Below are 12,653 nucleotides of genomic sequence, written 5' to 3'. Positions count from 1 at the left end.
AATCCCTGATTTTCATGATAATGAGGAGGAGGAATATCAAAACTAGGAAAAATGAAAACTCAGGTCTATGTGTGGTTGAATTAGGGTGTGGACAGTGTTTGTGGAAGGGTATGTGCTAAAAAATGTAATATGCCGCGATATTCTAATACGATTAATAGAATGATCAAGACAATGATATTCTTTCTTATTTGATGGATAATTTACAAACATGCATTTGACAGACTTAGGTGAGAGTTTATCATGGGTAGAAGATGGTAAAAACACAAAGCATGTGCACCCAAGAATATGACGATGTTTTCTTTTAGCAATTTCATTTTGTTCCGGGTAAGAGGACATTAACGTTGATAAATAATGCCATTTGTGTGAAGATATACTTGAAATTCATTAGATAGATACTCCCCCGAGAGTCGGACCTAAAAACTTTAATGTTTTTCTCAAATTGATTTTTATCATATTATGGAAGTCTTTAAACACACTAAACACAATTGACTAGTGTTTGAGAAAATAAATCCAAGTACATTCAAAAAAGTCATAAATAAATATCACATAATAAGAAAATCCATTAATTGAAGGAACAAGAGCATGGCCCCAAATATCATAGTGCACTAAAGAGACATGATGGATGCTTTTATTATTGCGATGAGGAAAAGGTTGAGCCAAAATTTTGCCAACTTGCAACTCTCACAAACAATATTCTTATCAAATATTCTATGAGAGGAAACAACAGGTAAAAGCCCAGAGTTTAAAAGAGAAAGCATTTTTGTACCAAAGAAAATTTGATTGATTTATTTCATAAGGAGAAATGAAAAGATGACAAACGGACAGAGCTTGTGAAAGATGGGAAGGAGCTTCACTTAAAGTAATTGTCAAAAGCCGACCCTACTTAATGCCTCTCTCAATCCCTTTCCCTACTGCTAGATCCTGCACCACACAACCTTTATTAAAAAAAGAAACAAGGCACTGGTTATCAACTAACTGGCCAATAAATATTAAATTCAAATGAAGGTTTGGGATATGATGAATATCTTTCAATGCTTATAAGTTATTAGATGGGCCAGTGACACTGATATTACCAGAGCAGGTAACACAAAGTGGAGACCCATTAGTAGTAAAATAAGTCATATTTTCAAAATGGGGTTTTATAGAGGATAAATGTGAAAGTTGCCTTGTTAAATGATTTGATGCCCCTAAGTCTATGATCCAAGTATTTGATAAAGAATTTGAATTACTTGAAAAACCCATGGCAGCCAAAACCTGAGCAAGTTATGGGAGTGTAGTTGAGTAAATGAAATGAAGATCTGGCATGGATACAGTGGTAACAGATGTGGAGGCAGAATGAGAGTGACTGGAAGTGGCATCCTCCATGCTGGGTGAACTAAGAATGGAGGCGATTGCAGTCCATTGAGTCTGATTAGGTACATGAGGCTTGCCACGTGCCTAAGGTCGTTTTTGACAATAATTTATTACATGTCTGAGCTTCTTACAATAATTACAAAACGTGCACTTCTTGCACCGATCGGCCATGTGGCCTCTTTGTTTGCATATGTAACATTGCACTTGGATATAATTAGTATATTTGTTAGGGAAATTGGACGTGGCTAAGGCTACATCAGTGACATCTTGTAATGTTGATTTGCAAACCCCGAGAGAGCTTAAGCGAGTTTCTTCAGCTAGGAGATCTAAGAGGTAATCATCTAATGGTGGAGTGGGAGTAGAATGAAGGATTGATGCTCTCATGCTTTCAAACTCCGATCGCAATCCCATAAAAAGTGAAATAAGCAAAACTGATTTTGTGCTTTAGTAACAGCTTCAGTGGGTGGCTCTATCTCCATCGAGTCCATCTCATTCCATATACCTGAAAGAGTATTAAAATAATATTAAATTGATGGGTCCCCTTGTTGTGTCTTCATTCCATATACCAAGATCACCGTTTTTTTCAAATCAACAGTTTCTATATGGGGAAAGCCATTAAAGCTAAATGGAACCTCGAGCCTGCTATTGGTTATCTTCAACAATCTCAATGAACCAGCATCAAATACACAGCAAGGCAACTCATACAACTCTCCATAAAAAGTGCCCCAAAAATGCCCTAGAACGAGTTCAGGCAAACCTCTCTCTTTAAAGCAATTGGTCAAAAGGTCCAACAGAAAACGCCATTGTTGGAGGTCAATCTCTCTCTCTCTCTCTTTGCCTAATAAAAAATTGCATACGCAACTATTTGCAATGAAGTTTGCAATGAGAGGGCTGCAAATTAGCAGCAAAGGGTTTCAAAGAGTTAAGAACATGAAAGAGTTGCAAATATGTAGATGAACCAAAAGAGTTGCAAATTTGCAACGAAAATTTTGCATATGAAAATGTGAGAGATCAATGCTCCAATCGTGGATGATTAGGCAAAGTAAACGAAAATGGATTACTGACCTTCATAAGAAAAGCAATTTATGAGCAGCAACAGAGAAGAGATGATTGGATCTTTGGTGCTCAGATACCATGTTAGATTTAGAGAAAATGCCAAGCTCAAGAACAGTCTAGAGAGAGAAACTGTCTTGATCAATTCTCATTAACAAGGAATGAAACCCTAAAAGGGTTTATATATGAATAATATAGACCACATTATCCCTACACAAATTTACAATGACAATAAAAAAACAACAAAAAATTATAAATTTTATTTTTGTATACACATTATTATTATATACCTTGGATCTCACTGTAATATGCATAGAAAACCCTTCCGAATTTTTATTTTTTTGAAAATTCATTCTTAGGTATAATCTTATCTCAAGGACCTTACTTCATTTGTTATGATGAACTCCTAAGTATGAAGAGCAACACCAACAAATTATTTTGCCAAGAAAGTACGATTTAACAATGCCTATATTTTGTTGTAGTTGTTGGAATTAATCATGGATTTTTGGTTCTTAGACTCTTAGTGATATTTGTATGAGCTCCATGGGGTTTAAAGTTGAAATTTGAATGTTAGGGAAGGTAAAGAAGCATGCCACTTGTACATGAATTCATTATGTTCTAAACCTGGTACAAAGTGTGGCCAAGAATCCTAATCTTATTTTATTGGTATGGTTATTCATTTTCTATATTTTTGTGGTTGTTAATTGGTCATATATGGAGCATTTTGTTGGGCCTCTTGGTGTTTCAATGAGATAGGATTCCTCATGTCTTTATTGTAGTATTGACTGCTTATTTTCTTTAATTGAAAAAATGACCTTTAGTCAATTGAAAGAATTCGAAGTAAGGTTTGAATTCAAACAATATAGAATTGGAGCTTGAGTTTGACTCGAGCCTCAATAACAAAGGTTTAACACAAGCCAAGCCTACCAAGCTTAGGCACTTTCAAGCTTTGCTTCTAGCTATTTGAAGGCCCATGTTATAATGTTATACATGTAAGGAGTGGAGTCAAAAGTTAACACAAATGTTTGGAGGGAAATAATGGCTGATGACCTATCCATTGTAGTAGGTATAACACACATGGTCACAATAGGGCAACATGTAAATATAGCATTTGAAGATGACTTTTTTCAATAGTCTTTTTTCTAGTTTCCCTCTTTTCTGATTTCCTTTAGGGCCTGTTTGGGTACATGGATTTTAAGGCATGGATTCCTAATATCTTGGATATTGTCAAAATCCACCATTTGAATTGTTTAATGACTAGGATACTTAAAATCAGGAAAATTAAAATCATGAAAATAAGACCTACTTTTCCATGATTTTATTTCCACACCAAAACCTGTTTTTTTGCATTTCCAAGGCCCATGGATTTCACTCATTGGCTCTCTTGACCGAAAACATAGGGAGCATTTGGTAGGTATGAAAATTTTAGAGAGAGAAAGTACCTAAATTTTTTAAAGAGGGAAATTATCTTAAAATTTTTAGAGAAAAAAACTATCTCAAATTTTAACTTTTAGATAGAGAAAGTATGTTAAAATTTTAGAAAGAGAAAGTACCAAATTTTCTTAGAGAAATGAACCATCTCAAAATTGAAGGGATAGAAACTATCTCAAACTTTAACTTTTAGGGAGAGAAAGTATGTTAAACTTTTAGAGAAAGAAAGTATGTTAAAATTTTAGAGAGAAAAAATATTAAAATTTTTTAGAGAGATAAACTATCTCAAAATTTTAGAGAGAGAAACTATCTCAAATTTTAAGTTTTAGAGAGAAACTATCATATTTTAGAGAGAAAGTACATGCAAATGTTTAGAGAGAGAAACCATCTCATTTTTTTAGAGAGATAAGCTATTTCAAAAAATTTAGAGAGAGAAACAATCTCATATTTTTATTTTTAGAGAGAGAAACTATATCAAATTTTAGGGTCGGTACCTAAAAAGTTTTAGAGATAAAAACAATCTCAAAAAAATTTAGAGAGAGAAACTATGTCAAATCTTAAGTTTTTGAGAGAAAGTATTCTTAAAATAGTAGAGAGAAAAAGTATTATTAAATGTTTAGAGAGAAACTATTATAAATTTTAAAAACAGAAACGGCAAAAAAAAATTACAAAGAGAAATCTCTTTTTTAGATAGAGAAACTATCTCGAATTTTGAATTTTAGAAAAAAAAAAATATATTAAAATTTTAGAAATAGAAATTACATCAAATTTTAGAGAGAGAAACTATCTAAAAATTTTAGAGAGAAAAACTATCTCAAAATTTTTGGAGAGAGAGTGGGGAAAATGGTTTAGGAAAGGGGATAAAGGTTCTAGCACCTTCCCCCTTCCCCCTTCCTAAACCATTTTCCCATCATTAGAAATTACATAAAATAATTCTAAATATAATATTGAGTACACCAAAATAATGCACAAGCCTTCTCATATAATCCAAAAATTCAATCAAAGTCTCATCAAGTCAATACATTTCCAAAATACATAGCAACCTGGCCTACAAGCCAAAATCACTTATCACAAAAATAGAAATCTTCTAAATGGGTGGGGCATGCCACCCATGAAAGGATCTCATGAGCCCCACCATCTAGGGCATGGTGGGCTCATGTACACTATGGGCCCCCATGCAATTTTAAATATTTTTAAAACTCAATAAAATAATTTTAGAATTTATTCGAATATTTAAATCAATGTAAAATCAATACTTCTGATTTTATAAATCCAAATTTGATAAGTAAAACATCCACAGATCTAGAAAAATTCAAATAATAATTCTAAAATCATATATATCATAAAAGAAACATAATTAAATTCATTAGATTGGAAAATGATCCATACGGTATAGGAATTAAATCAATCAAATATTGGGGCACTCCACCTTCAACTGTGGACTACGGACCACACTTGTTTATCAAACCGACCCAATATCTCCCATGGCCTGTAGTCCATGCAGGGGCTCATTAGTGGGTCACCAAAGTCTGACTGATGAGCCAAGAATCCTAGCATCACCTTGAGCAATTAATAATGTTGATCTAGACTTCAATGAAATCCATAATCCACTTCACAAATCTTACGCATCACATACACCCTTTCAAAGCCAAGAACTTTTTCCATTCATTGATCAAGTGATTGATACTTTTGGGTAGTGCAAATCTTGTTATTTTTGTGGCAAATGATATTCAAACAAAATTATAGATTTACATAAATGCAACTTGATCAACACAAGGTATCGACATCCATCAACACTAGCATGTGTTAAACCAAGCGGCTAGAACGAAATTCTTCTGTGGTTCGGCACAAAATCGGACCACAAAAGAATTTCATTTTGGCACCCAGTGTGCTAGACTGCCATATAAGCATACAAACCTTATTCGAATTCTAACCGGTTTGGCACACTGGGTGCCAAAAGGAAATTTTTTTTGCAGAGTGTTATGCCTACAAACCTTATTGGAATTCTAATCGGTCCAACACACTAGGTGTCAGACCGAATTTTTTTTCCAGTCCGACAAAAAATAGTGTCAAATTGTAAAAAATAATTCAGTCCAGCACCATGTTATAAGCCAACAAACCTAATTAGAATTCTAACCGATCTGGCACAACAGGTTTCCCACCGAAATTTTTTTGCGATCCGACACGTTTTAATACCGGACCGCATTACAGGGCTACAAACCTTACTGAAATTCTATCCGGTCTGACACCGGTTGTGAAAGAACGACCTATGTGATATTTTGCCAGGGAATACAATTTTTTTTTTTTTTAATGACAATAATCATCCCTTTTTATTTTGGCAAAAAGATCACTTACAGATAGTCTTATTACAATAAATAAATATTTCAAAATAAAACAACACAACAATAAAATAAAACTCAACCACTTGGTCCCATTTTTATAACTTAATATTATGCTTGAGAATATAAAATAAACTAGCAAGAAAGTAAAAGAGAAGATGCCGAAGATTACCTCAATCGGGCTTATTACACCTTACACCGAGTCACTACATTCAATGGTATGGGATCAGCGGTTTGACTTCAATCTCGAACCGAAAAACTAATTTCGGCCAAACTAAGTAACCACCCTCAAATCTCTACAAAACCCTAACTCCAAAATAATTAGACTCAAACCCTAATTTTCCCAACCCTTAAATCTTTAGGTCAAAAGAGAGAGAAAAGGAGACCCAGGGTTGGGGCGTGCCTCCTATTGGTATTAGGAGAGAGAGAGAGGGATACAGAAGGAAAGCGTGAGAGGAGAGAGGGGTGTGGCCCCTAGGGAGGAGACAGAGAGAGAGAGTTTATGGGAGAGAGAGAGGTGTGTAGAGATGGGGGAAAAGCACCCCTATTTATAGTGAAATTTAGGTCTAGGGTTTCTCATAGTTTGCATCTTTCTTGAGATTGAATATTGACCGTTGATCAATATGACTTGTGGGGTGAGAGATCTGAGTCATCCATTCCATAGATGGGCCATCAACATTATAGAAGTTGCATGGACCATTATCCCCCTTTCCTTAAACCATTTTCCCATCAATATATTTAAATAAATTAAATCTATTAAAGATATAGTGCATACCATAAAATTGTATATTCCATCTCATATTTTCCATAAGAATATTTCAATAATATCAAGTCAAGAAATTCCTTCAATAATCAAGATAAGATATGGTCAATATTTGATAATATGCTACAAGATAGAGTTACCATATCTTAAAGTCTTGAACACAAAGCAACAAAAACAAGAATCCAAAGGGTGGGGCGTGCCACCCCTATGTGGCACATGTGGGTCCCCCACCCATATGCCACATAATAGGCTCATGTGCACTTTGGGCCTCCTATGAAATTTTATAAATAGTTTTAAATAAAACAATTATATATATATATATATATATATATATATATGAATTTTTATAATTTTGTAAAATCAATAACTGTATTTTTATAAGTCCAAAAATCATAAGTAAAATGTATATATATATATATGAAATTTTATAATTTTGTAAAATCAATAACTGTATTTTTATAAGTCCAAATATCATAAGTAAAATGAAAAACATGCACATGTTCTGCAAACTTGATACATTTTGCCATCTTTAACTCATTATACCTCCTCATAGCCATGATTTGCTTCATAAGAGAGGGTGCAACATACCCTCTCTCAAGTTTATCATAAATCTCACTTGTAGTATAGATTGACTTATACTCAGAAGCATATGAGTCAGTCGTGGCAAATAAAAGAATTTATTTGCATCTCAGATTTCTTCTCTTCCAATTGGCGTACTCATCTTTAATGACTTGAGAAGAGTTGTCAATTGGACGACGAGGTCGGTCCTCAAAGAATACCTCATGCAAGTTTCCTCATAGAGCACAAATTTGATTTTTCTTTTTCATGAAACAAAGTTGGTCCTATCAAACCTTTCGGTTTTCAGGATCTCTGAGATGAAGGTACGAGCAACCATATATTTTTATTCTCAAGCAAAAATAAGAAAAGACTCATAATGGCAATCAAGTAAAACTAGCTCTGATACCAATGAAAAAAATACCTATGTGATATTTTGCCAGGGAATACAATTTTTTTTTTAATGATGATAATCACCCCTTTTTATTTTGACAAAAGATCACTTACTGATGGTCTTATTACAATCAATAAATATTTCAAAATAAAACAGTACAACAATAAAATAAAACTCAACCACTTAATGTCATTTTTATAACTTAATACTATGCTTGAGAATATAAAATAAAAGAGCAAGAAAGTAAAAGAGAAGATACCGAAGATTACCTCAACCGGGCTTATTACACCTCACATTGAGTCACCATATCCAATGACGCGGGATCAGTGGCCTAGCTTCAATTTCGAACCGAGAAAGCTAATTATGGCCAAACTAGGTAACCACCCTTAAATCTCTACAAAACCCTAACTCCAAAATAATTAGACACAAACCCTAATTTTCCCAACCCTTAAATATTTAGCTCAAGAGAAAGAGAAAATGAGACCTAGGGTTGGGGCGTGCCCCCTATGGGTCTTAGGAGAGAAAGAGAGAGGGATAAAGAAAGAAAGCGTGAGAGGACAGAGAGGGGCGTTGCCCCTAAGAAGGAGAGAGAGAGTTTATGGGAAGAGAGAGGTGTGTAGAGATGGAGAGAGAGCACCTCTATTCATAGTGAAATTTAGATCTAGGGTTTCCCATAGTTTGTTTCTTTCTTGAGATTGAATATGGACCGTTGATCAAGGTGACTTGTGGGGTGAAAGATCTGAGCCATCCATTCCGTAGATGGGCCATCAACATTATGGAAGGTGCATGGACTATTATCCCCTTTTCCTTAAACTATTTTCCCATCAATATATTTAAATAAATTAATCTATCAAAGATATAGTGCATACATTAAAATTGCATATTCCATCTCATACTTTCCATAAGAATATTCAACAATATCAAGTCAAGATATTCCTTCAATAATCAAGATAAGATATGGTCAATATTTCCTAATCAATATTTGACCATATGCTACAAGATGGAGTTACCATATCTTAAAGTCTAGAACACAAAGCAACGAAAACAAGAATCTAAAGGGTGGGGCGTGCCACCCTATGTAGCACATGTGGGCCCCCAACCCATATGCCACATGGTGGGCCATGTGCACTTTGGGCCCCCCATATATATATATATATATATATATATATATATATATATATATATATATATATATATATATATATATATATATATATAATTATTTTATTTAAAACTATTTACAATTTATTAAAATAAATAACTGTATTTTTATAAGTCCAAAAATCATAAATAAAATATTGAGAGATTCAAAAAAATTCAACTAATAAAACTAAAATCATTTCAATAATAAAATAAATACAATTAAATTAATATGATGGGAAAATGATCCATATGATTTTAGGAATTCAATTTGTAATTATGGGGTACTCCACCTTTAACTGTGGACCACATACCACACTAGCTTTATCGAATTGACCCAGTGTTTCCCATGACCCATAGTCCAAACAGGGGCTCATTAGTGGGTCACCAAAGTCAGGCCGATGAATCAAGTGGTCGTAATCCCAGTCTGCGGATTACAAGTCCTCCCCCAGAGACGAGTCAACGTCACCACAACCTGAAACGACCACAGCTCTATGGCGCATAAGGGTATCTCTCGCACATGCATACATTTCAACCAAAGGTGCATATCTGGCTTTCCCTAACGATCTATCGATATGCATGCCGTGTGATAGAATATGGATGAGGGTTTGGCCCCCATCTCAGTAGGCCTTCCATCACACACAAGGGTCACATAGTCTCTCGGTTCACTCATCGAGGCATAAGCTTCGACCTCATCAAGGGCTAACCCAAAACTTTCCTCGGTTAATTCTTTGTTAATGTACCTTGGGTTTTCCAACCGTCTGGCCTAGATCGATAAGTACAGTTTGATATAAGCAAACACTATTCGCTTAGTATGGTCCTCGATGGACCATACTCCCACTCAGTTTATGTTTCACTATAAAAGTATTTTAATACACACTCATAAGGTCCATAACGGCCACATAAACCCAATAGTGCTGGACCGCATTACAAGCCTATATAACTTACTGGGTTTTTAATCATCCTGGCACACTGGGTGTTGGATCGTTAAAAAAAAAAAACATAAATATTTACTCCAAAAATAGAGAGAGAATGAGATGGCAGACAAAGAGAGAGAAAAAGAGAGAATGAGAGAGAGGGCATGTAGAGAAAGAGAAAGAGAAAGAGAGAGAAATAAGAGATAGGGCGAGTAGAGAGAGATCGCAGGTGGAGAGAGAGGGAGAAAGAGAGAGCAGGTAGCGAGAAAGAGAGACGATGGGTAGAGAGAAAAAATGAGAGAGAGGGTGGGTAGAGAGAGAAAGTGTTGCCATAATAGCATGTGATTAAAAACATAGGGGAAGAGAGAGGAAAATAGTATTTTTGTTCCAATTTTATTGACTTTTTGACTGGCAGTAAATACAAAAAAAACAATATTTGGGTCTATGGTGTGATACAAAAAGTAGAGCAAATTCGTACAGATACTTTTGCGTACACTCGGATCTGCACCAATCTCTAGAATGATATATGCTCAAATCTTAGAAAAACTGAATTAGTTTTTAAGAAGGTAGAGAAAGTGGGGTTGCTTGAATTATCGGCTAAAAAAATCCTAGATCTATATATATCCGATTTTTTTATGAGTCCACTGCTATGCCAGCTTCAAATATATATTTTGACCTAAAAAACACTTCTAAATTTAATTAAATCTAATAATAAATTAATTTTCAGAATAAAATAAAATAAATAAGAGAATTAAATGAAGAAAAACAAACTAAATTAAGCCAAAAAAAGAATTACTTACCTCTAAGGACTTGAAACCCAGAGTTTTGGGCTTGGATCAGGCTGCTCATCCGATATGCTCCACCATCTCTTTTTTGGATGCATTTTCTTGCTGGAATTGGTAGATCTAAGGTTATTTGCCTTAGATTCCTAAAGCAGGATGAAAAGTCGAGAATTTTAAGTATGGTCTATTTAGGTTTTTCTTGAGAGGCTTTTTTGGGATTGGAGGTGAATTTTCTTACTTTTTTAAGGGTTTTGGAATCTTCTCAGGTTGAATATGAATTTTGGGATTTTCAGTGATTTTTGAAGATTTTGAATATGAATTATGGGATTTTCTGTGATTTTTGGGGATTTTTTCCAATTTTTTAGGAATTTTCCAGGGTTTTTTATATTTTCATGCATTTTTGGGCTATTGTCCTAATTTCAAGACTTTCTACGGGATTTTTTTATCTCTTTTACAATCTATTTTTAGGTTACGGAGAGAGGTATTTATAAAATTTAATTGGTGATTTTTTTTTTACTTTTTTGAATTTTTTTATTAGAATTTTTTGAATTTATCTTCATGTTTTGGCCTTATCTAATTAAAGAAAACGCGTTTACTGCGTCATTAGAGCGCATCTAGATCTGCAGGGGCCTTACGGCCCAGCCCGCGACTTAACACTTGGGTCTTACAGGTACTAAATTGTTATTTGTTGTATCGTTTTATTTATAGCTCCGATTCAAACGATTATTGGACCGTTAGAAAGCTCTCGGGGTCTACTTTAAGTTGGGATAAGTTTGGGGTAGTTTTGAGGCAGTTATATTGGGTCTAGGTTGCCTATGGTCTACTAAGAATTTTATGATTATTTACGCTCATACTCGAGGTTTTTAGGAGTTCCTTTAACCAGAATTTTGAAAGAGTGTCTATTGCGTTTTAGAGAGGTAAATTATCAAATAGGGTATCATTTGCCTAAAATTACTCACCACCTCTTCATGTAGCTTTTTTTCTCCATAAGTTGCCCCTTTTCAGATTTGCAAATACCAGACGGGCTATTCTTAAGTTATCTACTCTTTGTTGTCTAGTACTTCAATACAGAACAACTAACCAAATCAAATTCTCTCTCCCACTGCCTCTTTCCCATCCAACCTTTCTCTCTCAATCTTTCGCCCCTCTCACTCTCTCTCCTGTTGCCTCTCGCTCATCTCTCTCTCGGGGCCTCTCGCTGCCCCTCTCTCAATCTCTTGCTCATCCTCTCTACCCCTCTTAACCAAATAAATGTCTCTCTCTGTGAAGGTTGTAGCTGCAGCTCTCAACCCTCTATCAAGGCAAATTCAAGGCCACTGACTCTCCTGTCCCTGTATGAACCTCAATCTCTCTTTCTCTCAGACAGTAATATGATTCTCTTCCAAGTAATTAAGAACAGAACATGATTCTCTCTCCCTCTTCCCAGTAGTTAAGAAGGGAAGTTCGAGCAGATCCTCTATAATATTTTTGGTTTAAACCAGACTTACAATCGTTTGTGCATTTATATTTTTTAGAATTGCATATGGGGTTCTCTGCTTTTACTTTTTTTCTCAAATTTTTGAACTGAAATTTGCCCAAATTCAAAGGATTTGGCAAGTTTTTCATTTCATTGGACTAAATTTCAAGCCCAACAGTTTGACAAAGACAAAATATCTGAGAATTTGTGTTCCTCTCCTCTCACATATGAACAAAGAACTTTGAAAAACTTCTAAAAAGAGGTTGATGGAGAGATTTTGGGCGCTACAAGTGTCGGTGAGGGAGAGAGACGATCCTTTAGTTAAGAGGGGCAGCGAAGGTGACCGAGAGATTGAGAGAGGGGTGAACGAGAGGAGAGGCGATAGAGAGAGAGAAAGGGGGGAGCGAGAGGCATGGGAGAGTTTGGGCGGGAGTGAAGAGAGCCGACCAAAAAAACAATTTAATTAAACA

At 34.9% G+C, this 12,653-nt stretch overlaps 1 long non-coding RNA gene across 1 annotated transcript; it reads right to left on the bottom strand.

Moving 5' to 3' along the window:
- Positions 1 to 1,416: 1,416 nt before the first annotated feature.
- On the bottom strand, positions 1,417 to 2,564 carry LOC148780450 (uncharacterized). The gene is made up of 2 exons (XR_016040723.1): positions 2,419 to 2,564; positions 1,417 to 1,855 (listed from the first exon to the last, which is right to left on the bottom strand). It is a non-coding gene; the product is annotated as an uncharacterized LOC148780450 (long non-coding RNA).
- Positions 2,565 to 12,653: the final 10,089 nt, after the last annotated feature.

Source organism: Amborella trichopoda, chromosome 9 (genome assembly GCF_054954075.1).
Source record: "Amborella trichopoda isolate Santa Cruz 75 chromosome 9, AtrichopodaSantaCruz75HAP2 v2.0, whole genome shotgun sequence".
In the NCBI taxonomy this organism is placed as follows: Eukaryota; Viridiplantae; Streptophyta; class Magnoliopsida; order Amborellales; family Amborellaceae; genus Amborella; species Amborella trichopoda.
Note: the sequence above shows the minus strand (reverse complement) of the source record. Positions and strands in the feature narration are given on the sequence as shown.